This window comes from Lichenostomus cassidix, chromosome 26 (genome assembly GCF_008360975.1).
Source record: "Lichenostomus cassidix isolate B80296 chromosome 26, HeHo_3.0, whole genome shotgun sequence".
NCBI classification, from domain to species: Eukaryota; Metazoa; Chordata; class Aves; order Passeriformes; family Meliphagidae; genus Lichenostomus; species Lichenostomus cassidix.
In genome coordinates this window covers 3298370-3318129 of record NC_139506.1, presented here as the reverse complement: position 1 = coordinate 3318129, position 19760 = coordinate 3298370, and the positions used below count along the sequence as shown (strand labels likewise).

Here is a 19760-nt window from a genome sequence, read left to right as displayed (position 1 = left end):
AACAAACCTCAGGTGTTCTCCAACCCCTTTTGAACAGATGAGCGATTTGGGGAGCAGGAGCAGGGAAAAGGAACATCCTGCAGGCTCCAGGTGTGACCAGGATGCTCCCAGTCCCACCCTGGGCTGTCACAGGTCTGCTGGACCTCCTGGGACACGTTTGGGAGTGAAAGGAATGAGAAAGAAGTGTCTTTACAAACCAACTGTGAGCCTGCTGGTAAGATAAGGACGATACTGAGAGACAGAAGGAAAAATGGGGAGGAGTTCCAGAAGAATTCCACCGATTGACTTACCCAAAACTGTGATAAATCCCTGGATTTAACTAAAAAGAACAGAGACACATGGAAAAGAAGAAGGGGGATGGATATTAGAAGGGGATCTGTATTAGGCAATTTGGGAAGTCTGCACCTCTCCAGTACCTCAGCCAGTGGGGAAAGAGAGGGAAATGCAGCAGGAAAATCAGGATAAAAGAGGCTGCATCCTATAGCAATGTGAGACACCCCGTGGGAAATGCCCATGACCTCTCCTTTATTCCTGAATAAAGTTCCACGACTCCTCTGACTCCTTGTTGGACACAAACCTCTGGTGTTTGTGGATTAATTTTCCCGACAGGAAGCACTGGGCATGAAGCACGAGGGTGAACACTCAGCCCTGATCCCATGGGATGTCCCTCTGGAGCTCAGCCAGCCCTGTCCTCCCTGCCACATCCATCCCAAACCCCCTGGGAGCCCAAGGAATCCCCCAGCCCGTTCATCACCCTCCCAAAAGCACCAAAGTCTTCAAGAACCTGTCAGCCATGAGCGACTCGAGCATTTCAGCTTGTCACCATTTCCAAGAGATATTGGGGGGAAAAAAATCCAAGGAAGGGAGGTGCTGGAGGAGGAGGAGGAGGAAGATAAATGGCACCGGGAAGGAGGGAGATGGGAGACAGCAGAGCGAGGAGGGGGCGAGGCTGTGCTCGGAGCACAGCAATTAAAGCCACCCTGAGCTCACCCAATTAAACCGACTGGAGAGAGGAGGAATCCCGAAGGATAATTTCCCGGCAAATTGCTCGTTTGTCTCTCTCAGTCTGTGGCGCTGGAATGCTGTCGTGTCAGTCAAGCCGTGCAGCAGAGCCCTGGGGAGAGCAGAGATGCTGGGAATTGAGCAGGGAGAAAAGGCATCGCTTCCCACGGAAGTGCCAGAAATCCGAGTGAATCCGAAAATCCGAGTGAATGTGATCCAGAACTCCTGCAAAGCGCTGGGAAGGGGCAGGAGCAGGAGGGATGGGGATGGATGGATGGATGGATGGATGGATGGATGGATGGAGACCCTGCCTGGCTGGAATTCCAGGGGAGCACCGTGTGACCCCTGGCGCCTTCCCAGTCCTTCTTCCCCTCCTTCAGCCCTCATTTCCAGTTCTATAACCCTCATTGCCTCCTCCCTAACCCTCATCCCCATCTCCAAAAGCTCCTTCCCCAGTCCTTCCCCTTCTTAAATTCTCATTCCCTGCTCTCTAACCCTCACCCCCCTCTCCTAAACCTTCCCCAGCCCTCATTCCCCTCTCTAGAAGCTCCTTCCTCTTTCCCAGCCTTTATTCTTTGCTCCTAAGCCGTCATTCCCCACTCTAGAAGCTCCTTCTTCTTCTTCTTCTTCCACAGTCCTTCTTCCCCTCCCTCAGCCCTCATTCCCTGCTCCCTAACCCTCAGTCCTTCCTCCCTAATCCTCATTCCCATCTCCAAAATCTCCTTCCCCTTCCCCAGTCCTTCTTCCCTTTCTTCAGCCCTCATTCCTTGCTCCCCAGTCTTCATTCCCTGCTCCCCAATGCTCATTCCCTGCTCTCTAACCCTCGTTCACCTCTCCTAAACTTTCCCCAGCCCTCATTCCCCTCTCTAGAAACTCCTTCCTGTTTCCCAGTCTTCATTCCCTGCTCCCCAACCCATTGTCTGTGGCTAGCACAGGTCTTTCTCGTGAGAACATTCCGTTGTGTTTTATAAACAAAGATAAAGTTTGGATGTTATTAAAACAGTGTCTCGAGATTTGGACAGTTCAGGCCTGGCCAATCAGGCCTAGGGGGAGGTTTCTGCCTGACCAATCTGGGCGACCTCTGAAAAGTCTATATATATTGAAATCAAAATAATAAATTTCCTTTTTCTTGCCACACTGAGAACTCGGGTCCTCTTCTCTGCTAGCGGCTCAACAGCAACAATTGTCCATTTTGGGTTTCGCCTCTCTAACAGGCTCTGTCTGCCCTAAACACACCTGAAGACCTTCAATAAATATAACTGCTTTTTATTCTCTCAACTCTGTCCATCCTCTGTTTTCGGTAAGCCCATCAAGGCATCACCACAGCCTGAGGGAACATCACAAAACCCGCACACCTTTATTCCCCTGACCCTCCAAACTGCCCCCACTCCGCCCTGGGGGGCAGACCCGGGTGGCTGCAGAGATTAACGACCTCGGCAAGATGTAATTACAGCCCAGGGCCGGGCTGGTAATGAGTGCGTATTCTCGCTGTCAATGTGCCGGAATTGAAAACGAGTGGGCGACTCGCGTGGCAGTGGAGTTGGCTGCAGAGCCCCGGCGCTGTATTAATTGTGGTAATTAGCAGTCGCTTTAGGTTGGAGTCAGCTATAAATAGGGGGTCCGTTCGTTTAGCAGAGAGCGTGGTTTAAAATGCAAATAAAAGTCCCAATTCTCGGCGAAAATCGGTTTTCTCCCCCCAGCACCCCAAAACTGTGATGCTGCTCTGGTGAGTTTGGGAAGTGATCTCGTTTTTTGGGAGCTCGGGATGGTCTCAGCAGCCCAGGGACACCTCGGGACAGAGGTTTGTCCCCAGCAGTGGCACTCAGGACCCTAAATCAGCTCCTCACCCCACGCTCAGGGGTTGGGATGTGCTGGAAAAACCCCAAAATCCACACGGTGCAGAGCAGACTGCAAAGCTCTCCATGCCTGTCCTGGAGCAGTGGGAATGCTGCAGGGAGATTTTTTTTGGAAAAAAACCCACCCAAGGTCTGTAAAGAGACACAAAAAGGGAATTAAACTCCATCCCCAGCAGGCACCATGCCAGGTTGGGTATCCCATGGCCCCGAGCATGCTCTGGAGCTCTCAGCCCCTTCCCGCCACGCTCCATTTATTTGATTATTACCAAAGGAAGGACAAGTGAGAGAGGAAGGAGGAATAATCTCTTATTAATGCAGAATCACTAAATTACAGCCGGCGTGAGCAGGGACAGAGCAAAGCGCTAAAATAAAAGGCTGGATCGAGAGATCCCCGAAGCAGAGCCATTAAAAATTAAAAAACAAACACAAAAAAATGCCTTTGCAGTGCCGGGCAGCCCTTGGTTTAGCAGGGAGCATCTCACCCCGCTGCCTGCTGCTGGGTTGTGGGATTGTGGGGAATTCCTGAGCAAAAAACGATCTTAAGGAATAAAAAAACAATTAAAAATAAAAATAATAATAAAGAGGAGAGAGAGGAATGAACAGGCCCTTGATCCTGGGTTTGTGAGGAGCTCCTGCTGATGATGTTTCCCCTGCAGCAGTGGGGACACTGTGACTCACCCAGGCCAGCCCAGGACATGTCCCCATCCCACAGGAGGTGTCACCACCATGTCACATTGTCACACAGCAGCACGAGGGGGTGGCCGAGGCCAGCAGGGCAGGAGGAGGCTGGGCAGGGAGGGGACAGTGCCCTCTCCGTGTGACCAAACACATCCTGGGGACCCCAAAGCCATCCTGGGCAAAGGGAGGAGCATCTTCCCCACACCTTGGGGCTCCACCCTGGCTCCAGGCTCTCCTTGGGCTGGAAACAACATAACTTTTAAAATTTTTATTTTATTTCTCTAGCCAAGCTTGGTTTGCCTTTGGCTTGGAAAAAGGAATTTTTTTATTCTTTTTTTTTCTTAAGGGATGTAGCACCACTCTAGGGAGAGGAACTTAACATTTCCACAGATTAGGAGTAACCCAAAAATACCCAAAAAGATAAAATCCATCAACAGAACATCAACAGCCGTCCATGAGCATCTACCCCAGACCTGCCTCTGGCAGAGCTGAAGACATCTAGTCTGGAAAAAACTGATAAGAAATCAAGGAGTGAAGACCTAATTAGCATCAGAGGCGAAGAAATCTGGATCCAATGAGAAACCAAACATCAGGGGCTGTGCGACTTTGGACCAATGAACATGAAACCAATGGAGTTCCGTGGATTTTAACAGCGTAAAGTTTGGGGGAAACCTTGTAAAATTCACGTGTCATGGGATGATGAGATGATTTCTGTGGCACATCCTGGCCAGAACAACATCCTGGCCAGAAAATAAAGTAATGCCTTGACTCCCTAATATTTAAAATGTTGTTAGAGAGTGATGCAACCCACCTCTGGCTTCGAGGAGCAAAACCCTGGAGCTGCCAGAGCCTTGTGTTTATCAGGATTCATCAGGATTCTTGCTAAATCCAGAGAAAAAAGCTACACAGGGTATTTCCTGGGGTTTTCCCACACACATGGATTTTCTTCCCAGTGCTTCCCTCTGCTCCCAGAGGCTCCTCGGAGCATCCACAGGAAAATCCAAAGTCAGTATTTTTACATCCATCCCAGCTGGAATTATCCTGTGGCAAAGAGGTGGGAGGAACCAATCAATAACAAGGGGATTCCTCACAAAATTCTTCTCCACACCTGGAAAATTCTTGTCAAGGCCCATCAGAAGCTCAGAGCAGGTGATGCACTGGGCCTTCCCTGCAGGAATTAAAGGAAAATTTGGGATTCCCACAGCTCAAAACCCCTCAGGAGCAAATCCTCCAGGGGATGTGTGTCGCTGTTGAGCTGCTAGCAGAGTAAGAAGATCCAGGTTCAAAGAAGAAGGTTTTATTATTTAATTCCATCTTATATAGACTTTTCAAAGGTCACCCAGATTGGTCAGTTCAAAGCCTCCCCCTAGGCCTGACTGGCCAGGCCTGAACTGTCCACATCCTGAGAAACTGTTTCTAATAACATCCAAACTTTATCTTTGTTTATAAAACACAGGAAGAAGAGAGAGAGAATAAATCTCACGGGAAAGGTCTGTGCTAGCCACATATGTGGCTTCCCAAAACCCTGCTGGAGTTCTGCCCTCTCTGAGCAAACTGCAGCTCCAGGAGCTTCAGGAGCTGTGCTCTGAGAGCTGCCTCTCAACACCTTGCTTATCATGAGAAGGACAGGAGAATTATTAAAAAAATAAATGAAATAACATGAAAACAAATACAGAAGCAACGTGGGCACGGAAGGCAGAGCAGGCCTGATCTTTTGCTTGAGTTGCTCTGGAAATTGCTTCTCCCCAGCCCGTTTGTGCACATTAATTGAACGTCTGGCCTGGCTGAGCGTCTGTTTAAACTCTCAATCAATCCCCTCCTGGACCACTGGGAGATCAATAGGGTGGTAATTTAATAAGGGACGTTTTCAGTTGGCTCTTTAAAAGCCACGGGATTTAATTCTTCCCTAATTTTTCCGAAGGGGGAGAAGGGAAGAGTGGGAGAAGAGATCTGGGTTTCTCCTCCAGCAGCAGCATTCTGTACCAGGCTGTGGTGAACTCCTCCTGGTTGCTCCTCATCCTTCCCAAGATGTGGCACAAGTGACAAACACAGTGCTGCTGTGACCCTGCCACCCTCAAAACCTTCACAGCGTGGCAGTGATTTCTAGGAAGGAAGTTTTAGGATCAAGTTTTAGGATCATGTACTTCCCAGGAGCAGCTGGAGAGCACCAGCCTGGCTCCTCCTGTCCCTCAGCAGAACAACATGGACATGGGGGAGAATTTGTCCCCAAATTCCAACCACAAGATCACTCCTCCAGCATCTCCAGAGATCCCAGGGCAAGCAGCGTGCTGGGAATGACAAATCCCTCTCCTGTGGTTTTTTCCAGCGGGAGAAGCTGGGAGTTTGGGAGCTGTTGGTGCCTCAGGTGCTCTGTCCCTTGCAGAGCTTTGTCCAGGGGAAGCAGCAGATCCACACTGGATCATCCCAGCAGATCCACACTGGATCATCCCAGCAGATCCACGCTGGATGTTTCATCCCAGGGCTGGAAAACCAGAGGTGGAAAAGCTCCTTTGGGTTCCCGGAGTGTGTTTGCCAGGCAGGAATTCCCATCCTCCTCCAGCCTTTTTCCTTGTGCTGCTCTCCAGCCCGGAGCTCATCCCTGCTGCTGTCCCTGCCCAGCCCTGGGACAGAGGTGACAGCCCTGGGACAGCAGTGACAGCCCTGGCACAGCCACACTCCCCTGCCCAACCTCCACCTCCCCCCCGGCCGTGTTTCATCTCCCCTAATCTCTCTTCACAGCCATCCTCTCAAACCCTTTATCTCCCTCCAGGCTGCAGTTCCCTCCCTCTGCTGCTCCTCCATCCCCTCCCTGCCATGCTTTGCCCACAGAGCTCTGAATTCCCGAGGTTTGGGCAGGGAGAGGATCACATTCCTGTGCTTTGCTTGGCATTTAGGATTGGGATTATTCCCAGGCCTGGCCACACATCCCAGGGTGGCTTTTCTCTGCTAATTCACCCCAAAACCCACACTGGTTCTGCCCAGCACCACCCAATCATCTTCTCATCAATTAAATCACGTTCTAATTAATATCATTCGTGTTCTCCCAACCTCACACACCTCAGCTCCTGCCACAGCCAGGTCTGTGCTCAGGGGCAGAGAATTCCTGTCCCCAAAACTGTCCCTGGAGAGAATTCCTGTCCCCAAAACTGTCCCTGGAGAGAATTCCTGTCCCCAAAACTGTCCCTTGAGAGAATTCCTGTCCCCAAAACTGTCCCTGGAGAGAATTCCTGTCCCCAAAACTGTCCCTGGAGAAGCTCAGACACTCTCCCTGCACAGCAGTCACACGGGAGAGGAGCTGGAGGAGCCCAAACCTATAAATAACAGCCATGAATTAAACAAAACTCCTGCTGTTTTCAAGGGTCAGACGACTCCTCGGTCACTTGGAAATATCAGCTACTCCCCCAGACAGAAGTGGGGAATAACAATCAGTGTTTGTCATCACTTTGGTGCGTTGAGTGGCATTTTGAAGGGCCAAACCTCACCCTGCTGGGAGTGTGGAATCTTCAGCCCACGCTGAGGAGCACCAACCTCCCCTGGAAAAAAGGCAGGTGACAAGTGTCCCAGTTTCAAAGCTGGAATTTTCCCAGGGAGAGGTGGATTTGGCATCCTTTGGCACAGGCAGATCCCAGTCCATCCTCCTGCCTTCCCACACAGCCCCAAGGACAGCAGGGACCATCTTCATTTGGCCTCCCAAATTCCAGGTGCTCTGAAACCTTTCCAGCTCCCTGAATTTCCCTCCAGCTGCCCAAACCAACCTCATGGCACAGTGGAGATGGGAAAGCTGTGCTCACTCCATCTCAGCTCCCCAAAATCCTGTCAGGAGTGAGGAAAACACAGGAGGTGAGGGATTTGGGACGCTTTGCTGCCAATCACAGCCAGATTTTTCATTTCCAAGCTGGGAATAGGTGGGAAATGACCCAATTCAAGCTCCATCCTCCTGGAATAAAATAACCTCACAGAATCCCAGAAGCACAGAACAGTTTGGGGTTAGAAGGGACCTTAAAGATCCTCTTATTCCAACCCCTGCTGTGGGCAAGGAAACTTCCAGGGAATCTCCTCCAACACCACCCAAGCCTGTCAGTGAAGAATGAAGGATTCAAGCTGGAGCTGCTCTCCCAGCCTGGCGTTCCTGGCAGGAGAAACTCCTGCAGGTGATGCTGAGGCTTTGATTCTGGAGCTGAGCACTCCTGGCAGCACTTCCCACTGGGCACCAGCACCAGTTCCTTGTCTTAGCACACAGGCAAGCCTGCAGAATGAAGGGAAACCCCTAATTATCATCCCAGGGACTCTTCTGTCCCTCTGTCACTCACTGAGTGGCACAGATTTACTCACAGGTGTCAGATTTTCTTAATTCCTCCTCTCCTTAATTGGCCCCACTGTTAACAGCAGCTGGAAGCTTTTGTTTTTCTGAGGTTTTTCTGTTCACCTCCTTCCCTTTTTCCTGTTCCCAAACATCCCAAAGCCAGAGATTCCTGTGGAAGGTGAGACCCCTGGGATGGAAACTGGGACTGAGAACAAGATATTCTCCCTAAAACCATCCTGGAGCCTCGGGATGCACTGAGAGATGAACTCCAGACCGCTAGGGCTCCTCTTTTATTTTTAAAAGAATAAATATCCTGGGAAAATCAGTGTTCTCAAGAGCAAGGAGCACATCAGGCTTCATGAGGACACGGCAAACCCTGGAAAATCTCAAATCCAAGCTTTGTAAATGCCCCTGAGCCCTGAGGTGGCCCAGCTGAGAGCCCCCAGGATGTTGTGGAGGCTCCAGGATGGGATCCAGCACTGGGATCCAGCAGCTCCTCCCTGCCAGGGCACCAACCCAGCCTGGCAGATGCTCTGAGCTCAGCCCTGCAGGCACAGGGAGCCTTTCCAGCCCCAGGTTCCTGGGAAGACCTTCAGAGTGAGCAGCACTGTCAACAAATGTATTTAAATTACATTAAAAAAAAAAAAAAAGCTAAGCCAAACCCAAACCTGATGTGCTTTTAAATTGGGGAATAAATTAATCGCACAGGAGAGGGAGAATTATTAAAATCTACGTAGCCTTCCACGTTTTTGCTCCCAAAATGAGGAGGTTGGATGCTCAGCTGGGGTAAATCTGCTGGAGGTGCCATTTGTGTTAATGATCCTGCCCTGATTTACACCACGGGAGGAACTGTCTCCCTCCCTGCACATCTGTCCTGCGAGAACCAATAAATCAAACCGGAACAAAAAAAAAAAAAAAATATTCCACCACCATTTATTCTGCTTAATTATTTAAACTTCAGATTCTGGAAATAATAAAGGAGTAATAAAGAGGAGATTTACCATCCAGCAGAATTGCTGGGAGCACTGTGGGTAATTTCCTCCTTCACGTTTTAATCTCTCCCTCTCTTTCTCTTCCTTTTTGGCCTCGCCAAATTGAATCAATTTATTCAAGTGGTTGCCAAAATGCTTGGCTCTGGTGTGCTGGTGGTGGTGAAGAGGAATGGGCTGCTCTGTCCCCTGTGTCCCCCCCAGGTCCCCCTGCTGAAGAAAGGGACATTTGGTCACAAATCAGAATGGTAACGACTGATGAAAGGCAGATGTGGCCTTGGAGGGTGATGGATTGGGAGGAAGATCAGCCAAGAGATCCCAACTCCCAAAGATGGGCTGCAGAGCTGAAAATTCCTACAGAGCTGAGCTTCCTCAGCAGCCTCAAAAAGTTGGGATGGGCAAAGCCAACTCATTTTAAAAGAGATTTTCCTTGCGCTGAATCTCCTTCCCCATCGCCCAGAAAACACCAGGGGATGGTTTCTGGATTTTTGGAGCTCAGAGTCCTGGTGGTCTTGGGCAGCTCCATCCCTCCAGGCTCCATCAGGACTAAAAATCACCTGGAAAAATCACACTGTGCTTCAGCTGCCAGAGTGGCAGTGCAGGAAAGGAAAATATTGCCCAGGAGCTGATGAGGGAGGTCCTGAGGACACAGGGCTTGGGTCAGGGAGGGTCCTGCTCTCCCACAGGCTGCAGGACCTTGACAGGAGCAGGAAAAGAAACAGGAATAGCAGCAGCAGCTCCCCTCACCAGGGTGGGTTCTGATGTCTTGATGAGCTTACCTGAAACAGAGGCTGGACGAAGTTAAGAGAATAAAAAGCAGTTAAATTCATTGAAGGCCTTCAAGGTGCATTTAAGGCAAATGCAGCCCACCCAAGGGCTACACCCAAAATGGACCAAGTCTGAGTTTTTCATACTTTATAAGTTCTGTCCATTAACACATTGAGCCTTAATCCTTTAATTACAGTTTCAGGTGATGATGTTAATTACCCCAAGTTTGCTCCCCCAATTCACTGCTGTTTACATATCTTGAGGCCCTGAGGCAGCAAAAGTGTCCTTGGATTCCCAATTTAGAGGAATTGTTTTGTCTAAAAATGCTGGGAGCAGAAGTTTAGCACTTTATATGGAATCCACAGCCACACACTAGAACTACAGACACACGAAAAAAATAGCAACTAAAATCCCAAGGCATCAATTCAACCCCCAGAACGTGTCAAATCCCCCCCAGCCCCACAGCAAAGCAATGCAGGACCCTGACTGGACCCCCCAAATCCCTCCCACTGCCCTGGCTCCGTTCCCACATCCCTGAGGATGCTCCAGCAGCTCCCACACCTCCTCCCCCAGTCCCTGCCCTATTTCCCGAGCTGCCCCGGCAGTGATCAGCACCATATGGCACAGATCCCAGCGCCCACAGGTCCTGCCAGCCCCGCAGGAGCAGCAGGGAGGTGACAGAGCTCACATGTCACACAGGCTCGGCGCTGTCACAGCCTGGGCGGAGCTGCCACCACCTCCCCGTGGGATGCTCCAGCCCAGGGAGAGAGCAGCGTTCAGGGCAGATTTGGAAGAAGAAACAGGCCAGAAATTCCTGCTCAGCCCCTTCCTGCTGATGCCAGAGTGATTTTTGCCTTTTTTCTTGTATATATTTGTAACCTTCCCAGCACTTCTGTGGATGCTCTTCCCTAACTGCCCCTGGAGCTCCAGTAAATATTCACTTTTTTAACACCTCCTATGCTAAAATTATCTTGAGTTTCATTCCTGGGTTGAAAAAGGCAGCAGTACCCCTGTGGGAGAAGCAGTTCAGCTCCTGCCAGCAGCTCCTACACTGAGGAGGACACAACCTGGAGCTCTGCTCTCTGTGCTGGGAGGCATCAGCTGGAGGAAGGAGCAGAAACAGAGGCAAACAGGTCTTTCTGAGACATAAATCCCATCCAGGATATGTTTTTGCAGTGCTGAAGGAAGCAGCACTGTTTTGTGGGATGCTCCAGCCCAGGGGATGGCAGAGAGAGATCAGCATTCAGGGCAGTTTTGGAAGGAGAAACAGGCCAGGAATTCCTGCTCAGCCCCTTCCTGCTGATGCCAGAGTGATTTTTGCCTTTCAGAATTTGTAACCTTCCCAGCACTTTTGTGGATGTTCTTCCCTAACTGCACCTGGAGCTCCAGTAAATATCCACTTTTTTATTACCTCCTATGCTAAAATTATCTCGAGTTTCATTCCTGGGTTGAAAAAGGCAGCAGTACCCCTGTGGGAGAAGCAGTTCAGCTCTGGGGCTGCACATCCTGGGCCAGGCTGGAGCTCTGCTCTCTGTGCTGGGAGGAAGAAGCAGAAACAGAGGCAAACAGGTCTTTCTGAGGCATAAATCCCACCCAGGATCTCTTTCTGTAGTGCTGAAGGAAGCAGCAGAATCCACGAGCTCCACATCCTGATTTTGGAACCAATCCCAGGACGAACACAGAGCTCAAAGGGCAGCAAGGCAGTGCATCAGCTTGAAAAGTGAAAAAAAAAAAAAAAACTATTTGAGAAGATTAAAAACTCCAGATAACAGCACAGACCCCGATTCCCACAGAGCTCCAGCCCCAAATTTCCAGCACTGAGAGCTGAACAAACAAAGCCCCAGCTAAAGATGCACCAGAGGCAGGGAACCCCAGCCCCACCCTTCCCTCCAAGCTCCCTGCAAAGTGGCTTTTCCTCTTCCCAAAGCCACGGAAATGAATTCAAATTTAAAAAAATACGGGGGAAATTATTCACCATGGAGATTGGGAGAGACAGCAATTAATTAATAAAAATAAGTATTGCTAATACCAGACTTTCACACAGCCCTTGAAATTGCAAATTCCTCCCGAAGAATTATTAATTAAACCATTTGCATCGGCTGTGACCCTCGGATACAATTATTTATCCTGATAAATAATTTTTTATTTATCCTGACAAATTTTTTTTTTTTTTAAATGCTGATAAATAATTGGTGGAGAAATGTAGGGCTGGCACCGAGGCCTGGCCTGAGCCTGCTGCCTGCCCAGCCCTGTCTGCCTCAATCAGCCTCAGCCCCTGGCCCTCCCCAGCTCATTCCTTGCCTCTCTGAACGCAAACAACAATTCTCCATCCCACTTCCTTCCAGAAAAACGCCGTGGGTTTGGAGGAGCCAAAGCCCGGGGCGGTTGGAGGGCTGCGAGGTAATGTCAGACCCAGCCAGATGGATGGCTGGGCTCTGTCCCTCCAAAATGCCACCAGAGAGCCTGGCTGTGCAGCTGTCATCCCCAGATCCTGCAGGATTTTAGGGGGACTGAGGACAGCTCTGTCCTGGCTTGCTGCTGGGCAGGACAGGCTGGGGTTTGGGGCTTTGACAGACCTTTAAAGTGGAAATTTTAGGGCAAAGTGAAAAATTTGGGGCAAATTGCAAAATCTGGGGCAAATTGCAAAATCTGGGGCAAATTGCAAAATCTGGGGCTCTGCACCCCTCAAATTCCAGGCACAGCCAGGGCAAAGGGGAGGTTCTCAACTGCCTGAAAAACCCAAAGCAGAGCCTGAGCTGGAGGAAAAGGAAGCAGGAATTCCCTGCAGGAACCAGAACAGCATCCTGGGGGCTCCAGCCAGGCTCTGCCATCCCCCAGCGGCTCCATCCTCGCTTTTCCCGATGGAAAACCAATCCTTCCATCATCCCATCCCTCAGAGGGGAATTCCTGACCGTGAGGAATCAACCCCATAGTTGTGATAAACCATTCCCTCCTGGAACAGAGCAATTGATTCCCCTAAATGAGCCTTTCCTTCTCCCGGTCTGGCTGCTCTTTTTTGATTTTTTAGCCTTTCCTGCCCCAGAGGTTTGGTCTTTCCTGCCGTTTTGGGCAGGTTTTGAAGGATTTAAGGTGTGAGGTATTCCCAGAGGACACCTGGAGAGGCACAAGGGACACGTTGGACCTGAACTTGCATTGAATCTGTTCTCATTTTCCCCACTTTCTGCCCCAAAAATCCTCCTCAGCCTCCCCCAAACCCCTCCCAGCACTGAAATCCTCGCTGCTCCAGCGGGCCCGGCTCTTTGGTGTGTAAATCACAATTATTTCCACGCACGGGGAAGGGAGGGGGAGGCAGCGCTGGATGGCAGCCTGGCTGACAAATGACACCGAGCTGCTCCAGCTGTGCTCAGCCATCCCGTTTGTCGCGTTTAAAGTGGTCCTTTCAAGCTGCAGCCATCGCTCACGGGGGATTCCTGCTCCTCCTGCCCCAGCCCGAGGGCTGGAGATGAGATTCCTGCCTGGGAGGTGGGGCAGAGGAGGGAAAGGTGCAGAAAACGGGACAGCAGGACAGAGGGGACAGAGGGGACAGAGGGACAGCACTCAGCCCCTGCTCTGGTGGCTCTGCTGCAGCCCAGGCTTTGCAGAAAGCCCATTTGCAGGAATTGCAGAGCCAGCAGCAGGCGTCACCCGCTGTGGAAATTAAAATCCACCTCCGGAGGAGGAGGTTGTTTTCCCTCAGCGCCTCACCTGCGACAAAACTGGCTGCGATCAATTGGGGGTTTGACACCCTTCCACCCGGGGTAGAGAAAAGAACAAAACCAGGAAAGAAAAGAGGGGAAAAAATAAAAGAAAAACGAAAAAAACCCCAACGAACTAAAGCCCAGCCCAGCACCAAAGCGATTGACGCTGTCAGAAGCAGGAAAAAGGCACCCAACGGAATCACAGAGCGAGAAGTTGCAAAGCAGCAAGAGGTGACAAGTAATTACAGAACGGGGAAATGCAGAGGGAACTCATTTGGATGAGCAGCGCCTGATGAACGGGCCCAACATTTATTTTCTTTATTTATGGCCTGGCATCACGGAAAATTGATACAGAGCAGCCCATATACAACATGGCTGGTGACACGTTCAGCAAATGAAGAGGCTGGGAGGAAATCAAGCTGAATTATCCCTGCTGCTCCTCAGCCCCCCCCGCGCCTCTCCCCTCCCTCCGAGGGAGGAGCAGGGGTGGCACAGCAGCGTGTGGCACCTCGGTGTCCCAGCCAGGGTGACAGCCAGGTCATGCCCTGGTGGCCATCGCCTCCTGCATGGTGGCCATGAAGCTCTGTTGTCATCACGTCAGCCCAGGTGATGCTGAGAGCTCCCTGTGCCAAACCTTCCTCCAAACCATCAATTTGGAGGTTAATTAGGGTGGGATTGAGCCCGCGACCCTCCCACCCGAACCCCCCAGCACCTCACAGGGGCGCTTAAACCGGAAAGGATCCCAATCCCTCTCCTTCCACCTCGCTGAGGAGCATTAAACATTAAAATTAACATTTCAGCCCTCGGAGGATTGAGCTGGATTTGCTCCGGAGGGAGAAGCACCAACTCCAGCCCATCCTGAGGATGTAAAGCACCATCCCCGAGGCCTGGAGCATCCTGGGGACAGCCCGGAGCTGTCACCGAGCCCTGGAATTCCCGAGATAAAAGCAGCACCACGAAAGGCTCCCAATCGCTCAGCCAGCCGGGTAAAGGCTGTGCCCACAGGCGGCTCTTCCCGGGGATGAAAGGCGGCGGCGGCTTTGATGGAAAACTCAGTGTTCGCCAACAAAAGAGGCGGCGAGGAGGCGGCGACTTGCAGGGGACACTCCTCGGGGGGGACAGGGGGACACGGAGACCCCCAGGAGATGGGGAGGGAAGAGGGCAGAGCGCGGGGATTCAGCGGAACGCAGCGCGGTTTTCACACCGGCGGGTGGCTTTTTATAGAAACTGCTCCAAGTTCAGTTCCGAGCGATCAGCAGAAGCTTTCCAGGTGCTCGGAGAAGAGCAGCTCCTCCTGGTTTGCCTCCACCGGTGCCAGATCTCGTCAGGATCTTGTGCTCCGTGCCGCAGCCTGAACGGGGTTAGGGCAGAAAGGAGCTGAGAGGAGAAAGGCTTTAAATGGGCTGAGAAGGGAACGCTCGAGTTCATCCAGAACGGGTTTAAAAATTTATCGTTCCCGTCCGCTCGCTGCGCTATAAATGCTTCTTGCTGCGGCGGTTTCCTGCTGTCACCCGCGCTGGGCACATCTGTGCTTGTCCCAGTTCTGCTCGGGGGTGACATGTGCCCTTCCCTGTGCCCAGGACATCCCCTCTGTGCCACCTCGGTGCCACCTCGTTCCGGGGCTGCCCAGATGTTGTCAGCACAGCTGGAAGGGTCTGGGACACTCCAGCCCCCATGGCTGAGGGTCAGCAGGTGCCCCAAAATGCCATTATCAGCCCCAAGTGTGAGCAGGGGGAACAAAAACCCCACTGAGCTCCCCAGAGCTCGGCAGAGCCCCTTTAAGAGGGACAGCGGGTTATGAAACACGAGTGATTTAAATGCAAATGAGCGAAAAAAACACAACTTCCTTTATTAAAATGGAAATTGTGCTTCGAGCCGCCGCCGCTCCCGACAGCCCCGGGGTGTCCTGGTGCCACATCCTGTGCCACCACCTCGTCCTGTGCCATCACCTCACCCTGTGCCACCACCTCGTCCTGTGCCACCACCACATCCTGTGCCACCACCTCGTCCTGTGCCACCACCTCGTCCTGTGCCACCACCTCGTCCTGTGCCACCACCTCACCCTGTGCCACCACCTCGTCCTGTGCCACCACCTCATCCTGTGCCACCACCTCATCCTGTGCCACCACCTCACCCTGTGCCACCACCTCGGCGGTTTGAGGGGGACAGAATCCCACGGCCAGGTGGCTCCCGGGAAGTCACTTCCAGCCCGGCTGTCTCCTGCACGTCCCACGTGGCTGAGAGGTGTCACTCTGCCGCAGCTCTGCGAGATCAGCTGTCCCCGAAGCGCTGTGCCGAAGGGAATAATTATTGTTTTCCCACTTGCCGAGATCTCTCCACCAAATTTGTTCCTGCAGGAGTAGAAAAGGGAAAATTAAAAAAAAAAATCATAATAAAGGCAGACAGATCTGTCTGTTCCTCCCCGGGACAGCGAGGAATTGGGATTTTGGGGACATTTGGGGCTCAAGGCAGAGATGTGTGGATGATTCCTGCCTTGCGGTGGTCCCCAAAAGCCCCATCCCGTGTGACACCCGCAGCCCCAGGATCTGCTGCTTGCCCAGCCCCAGGAAGCCCTGGCTGTTGCCTTCAGCCACCAGCTGGCTCGAGTTGCTGGCAGATTATTAAGGCTAGCAGGGACTGCGAAAAGTCCCAAGCGGTTATCCTCTCCAGTAAGCCCATTCCCCCAGGAGAGCATTTAATTGCCTTTTGAAGAATCCCACAGCCTCTGCGGGATCCTTCCTGACCACCCAGCTGCCCTGGCATTTATTCCTCCACGGGGCCTGGCTTGAACTTTGTTTTCCTTTCACTTCCTATTACTGTTCCCCTAATCCTCTCCTCCAGCCCTTTCCCGTCCTTCATCCTGCATCTCCCGCTCTGTCCTTCCCGCTGTGGCTTCTGAGAGTCCCTGAGCTGATCCTCACCACGGGAAATGTCACTGTGAGGCACGGCGGGGCTGAGATGGACCTGAAACCAAACCCTGCCTGTAAACAGCCCTGAGCCGGCCGGGCAGCTGGGGAGAGGCCAGCAGGGCTAGGGAGAGTCCAGCAGGGCCAGGGAGAGTCCAGGGTGGCCAGGGAGAGTCCAGCAGGGCTAGGGAGAGTCCAGTGTGGCCAGGGAGAGTCCAGCAGGGCTAGGGAGAATCCAGCAGGGCTAGGGAGAGTCCAGCAGGGCCAGGGAGAGTCCAGCGGGGCCAGGGAGAGTCCAGCAGGGCTAGGGAGAGTCCAGCAGGGCCAGGGAGAGTCCAGTGTGGCCAGGGAGGGTCCAGCAGGTCTAGGGAGAATCCAGTGTGGCCACGGAGAGTCCAGTAGGGCCAGGGAGGGTCCAGTGTGGCCAGGAAGAGTCCAGCAGGGCTAGGGAGAGTCCAGTGTGGCCAGGGAGAGTCCAGCAGGGCTAGGGAGAGTCCAGTGTGGCCAGGGAGGGTCCAGCAGGTCCAGGCAGATCCCAGCACTACACACACCTCCATCACCTCATTAACCTCCATCAGGGCAGGAGAGACCCCTCAGCCAGGCTTGGGGACAGTCCTGTCACCTCTTGCACCGCCCAGGTTTTGGAGGAATGGGGATGGGGAGAGGAGGAAGGTGCTGATCTCCCACCACAGACAGGCGCTGGGATGCTGCAGAAACCACGGGGGAGACCCCAACTTTCTCATTTTCAGCTCTTTGCAGAAATACCCATTTATCTTACACCATTTCAAACTGTACGTGTGACAAACCCACAGGACCCTGCGAATCCCCCACAGCTCTGTGCAGCCCTGGAGGAAATCCTGCCAGGTGAAGCCCCCAGGAGGTCACACTGCCCACCCTCCAGCCCTGTCCTTCCGCTCCAGCACCATTTAATCACCGTTTGGAATTTAGCATCCAGCAGAACCGCCTCGTCGCCAGGCGTTCTGCCAGCGTCGCGGAGCATCACTTCATCCATCATTGTCTCCCAAGCTGTCTCCCCTGCCTCCCGGGCATCGCTCCTGCCCCTCCCAAAAAGCCACCGAGCCGCCGAGCAGGCTCTGAGCCAGCGACAAAGTTCCATCTCCCGACTTGCTGCTCCCTAATCGGGTCCCGTCTGCTGATGGATTTATTTTCATTACGTTTAATCCAGGGATATATTCTCCTCCTCCTCCCACCTTCCCCCCCAGTCCGGCTGGTGGAGCAGCAGGGCTCGGGAAAGGAGCCACCTTCCAGTTGATTTCTCCTCCAGCAGAGCCAGGTCCGTGTTCCTGTCCCTTTTCATTAGCACAGGGAGCCAACGGGGCTGCGCAGGAGTGAGAGCAGCAGGAGCAGCAGTACCGACATGGGCAGAGCATCCCCCAGCTCGTTCCTCCCACCCAAACCCCCCCGTGCCACCTGGGTTGATGCTTTAGGATTTTAGCTTCTCTGGATTTTTGTGATTAAGCTCCTGTTCTCAGCGTTTTTAGGCAAAACAATTCCCCTCTAAGCTCGAACCTCAAGGACACCTCGCTGTCTCAGGCCACGGGATGTGTAAACAGTGAATTGCAGGGAGCGAATTTGGAGTAATTTACGTCATTACCTGAAGGTGTAGTTGGAGGATTAAATCTCCATATGCAAATGGAAAGAACGTAGAAAGTATTAAAAATTTGTGAACTTATAAAAAACTTATAAAGTATGAAAAACTCGTGACCTGCTGTCCATTTTGGGTGTAGCTCCTCTAGTAGGCTCTGTCTGCCCTAAATGCACCTTGAAGGCGTTTAATAAATTTATCTCCTTTTTCTTCTCTTCACCGTGTGCAGCCTCTGGTTTCGCTAAGCTCATCAAGACATCCCAGCCGCTGTCCCCAGGAGGAGCTGGGATGCTCCAAACTCCTGCCGCGGGGTTTGCCGGCTCCTCCCAGCCCGGAGATGGATGGCAGCAGCTCTCCCGACCTGTCACAGCCGCTCCCAGGTGGCAGGAGCTGAGTCACCGGTGAAATATGTCCCCATCGTCCCCACCGCCCTGCACCTGGTGGGAAACAATCCCTAAATCACCTCAGTCCCGCTGCGACCATCACCCGGCCAGACTGCAGGGACACGGGGGGAGAGGGCTGAGGCAGTTTTTCTGGGATGAAAACAATGAAAACCAGGGATGAAAACAATTCAGAGCCGGAGAAACTCTGTGATCAACTCGGCTCTCAGTGCCAGGGTGGGTTCAGCCCAGAGAAGCTGCATTTTGGGGTTTGGTGGAGCTGGCAGAGCACGGGGAGGAGGCACTGGGAGCATCTCGGGGTGCAGTGGAAGGTTTAGGGACCCAAAATCCTTTCCAGGGGTGCTGGAACAGCTCTGGGCTGGTGCTGAGCTGTGGAAAGCAGAGAAGATTTTAGGCCAGAGAGAGCGAAACTCTTGTGTAATCAGTGCTGAATAATGCAGCAGGAGTTGCAGGGGAAACATCCTGAAAGGCTGAATTTCCCATCGTGAGGAATAGCTGCTCCCTCTTTGGAAGACACTAATTATTCCTCAAACAAGGACGAGCTGCAAGTAATTGGAGAGGTTTATCACTCACACTTTGCCACGATGTAACTGAGCGAGAGGCAAGAAATAAATCCCAGAGCAAAGGGAAGGTGGAAAATTAACCCCAGGAAGGGAGGAAGGGAGCAGGGCAGGCCATGGATTGGGGGAAGAACAAAAGCCTGAATTTCTGCATTGACTTCCAGAGCCTTTGAATCCACTTTTCCCACGCTGGAGCTGAGCAATAACAGGGATGCCATAAACTCCATCTCTCCCAGTAGTGAAATCCAGTTCGATACATTCTTAATATTCAATTACTATTTATGTAACAGGCGGCAAAGGATTATCCCATTAAACCGAAATTAAGTGCTCCGTTCATTAATTAATACAACTTATTTCAAGTGCTGCCAACATTTATCCCTGGAAACGCATTATTTAAAACCAAAACGCAGAAAGGATGGGAAAGCAAGTTGTTTGCTGGTTGTTTTTATGTGTTCTCGGGGATGAGTTATGGAATGTGTGAAGGATCCATCTAGACTGCTGGAGGGGAGCAGCAGAGGGAGAAATCCTGGTTGGAAATGGTTTGTCTCCCTGGGTAAAGAGGTTCATTCTGATATTTCCTCCATTTCAGCTGGAACAGAACAGGGAAAAGTCTTCTTTTTCCAACTTGGAGAGTGTAATCCGCCAGGCAAATCCAGCTCCTGGCTGCTCCTGGGGGTCAGACCTGGGCTGAGACCCTCTGCAGTGCTGCCACAGGACCATGGGCTGGTGATTCCATCCCAAAATTCCTTGGAGAGCCACATCCTGGTCCCACTCGACCTCCAGGAATTACCCAATTGGTTTGTGTCCCCCTAGGTAAGAAGGCACTGGGAGGTTCATCCTGATATTTCCTCCATTTCAGTTGGAACAGAAGTAGGAAGAGTCCTCTTTTCCCATCCTGGAGAACATAATCCATCAGGCAAATCCAACTCCTGATTCCTTGGGGACTTCAGGATGTCACCACCCCATGGATGTGGAGCTCAGACCTGTGCTCAG

At 52.1% G+C, this 19760-nt stretch overlaps 1 long non-coding RNA gene across 1 annotated transcript; it reads left to right on the top strand.

Annotated features, from left to right (window-relative positions):
* Positions 1 to 2192: 2192 nt before the first annotated feature.
* Positions 2193 to 4321, top strand: LOC146426982 (uncharacterized). The gene is made up of 2 exons (XR_014856603.1): positions 2193 to 2470; positions 3883 to 4321. It is a non-coding gene; the product is annotated as an uncharacterized LOC146426982 (long non-coding RNA).
* The last annotated feature ends 15439 nt before the right edge of the window (positions 4322 to 19760 follow it).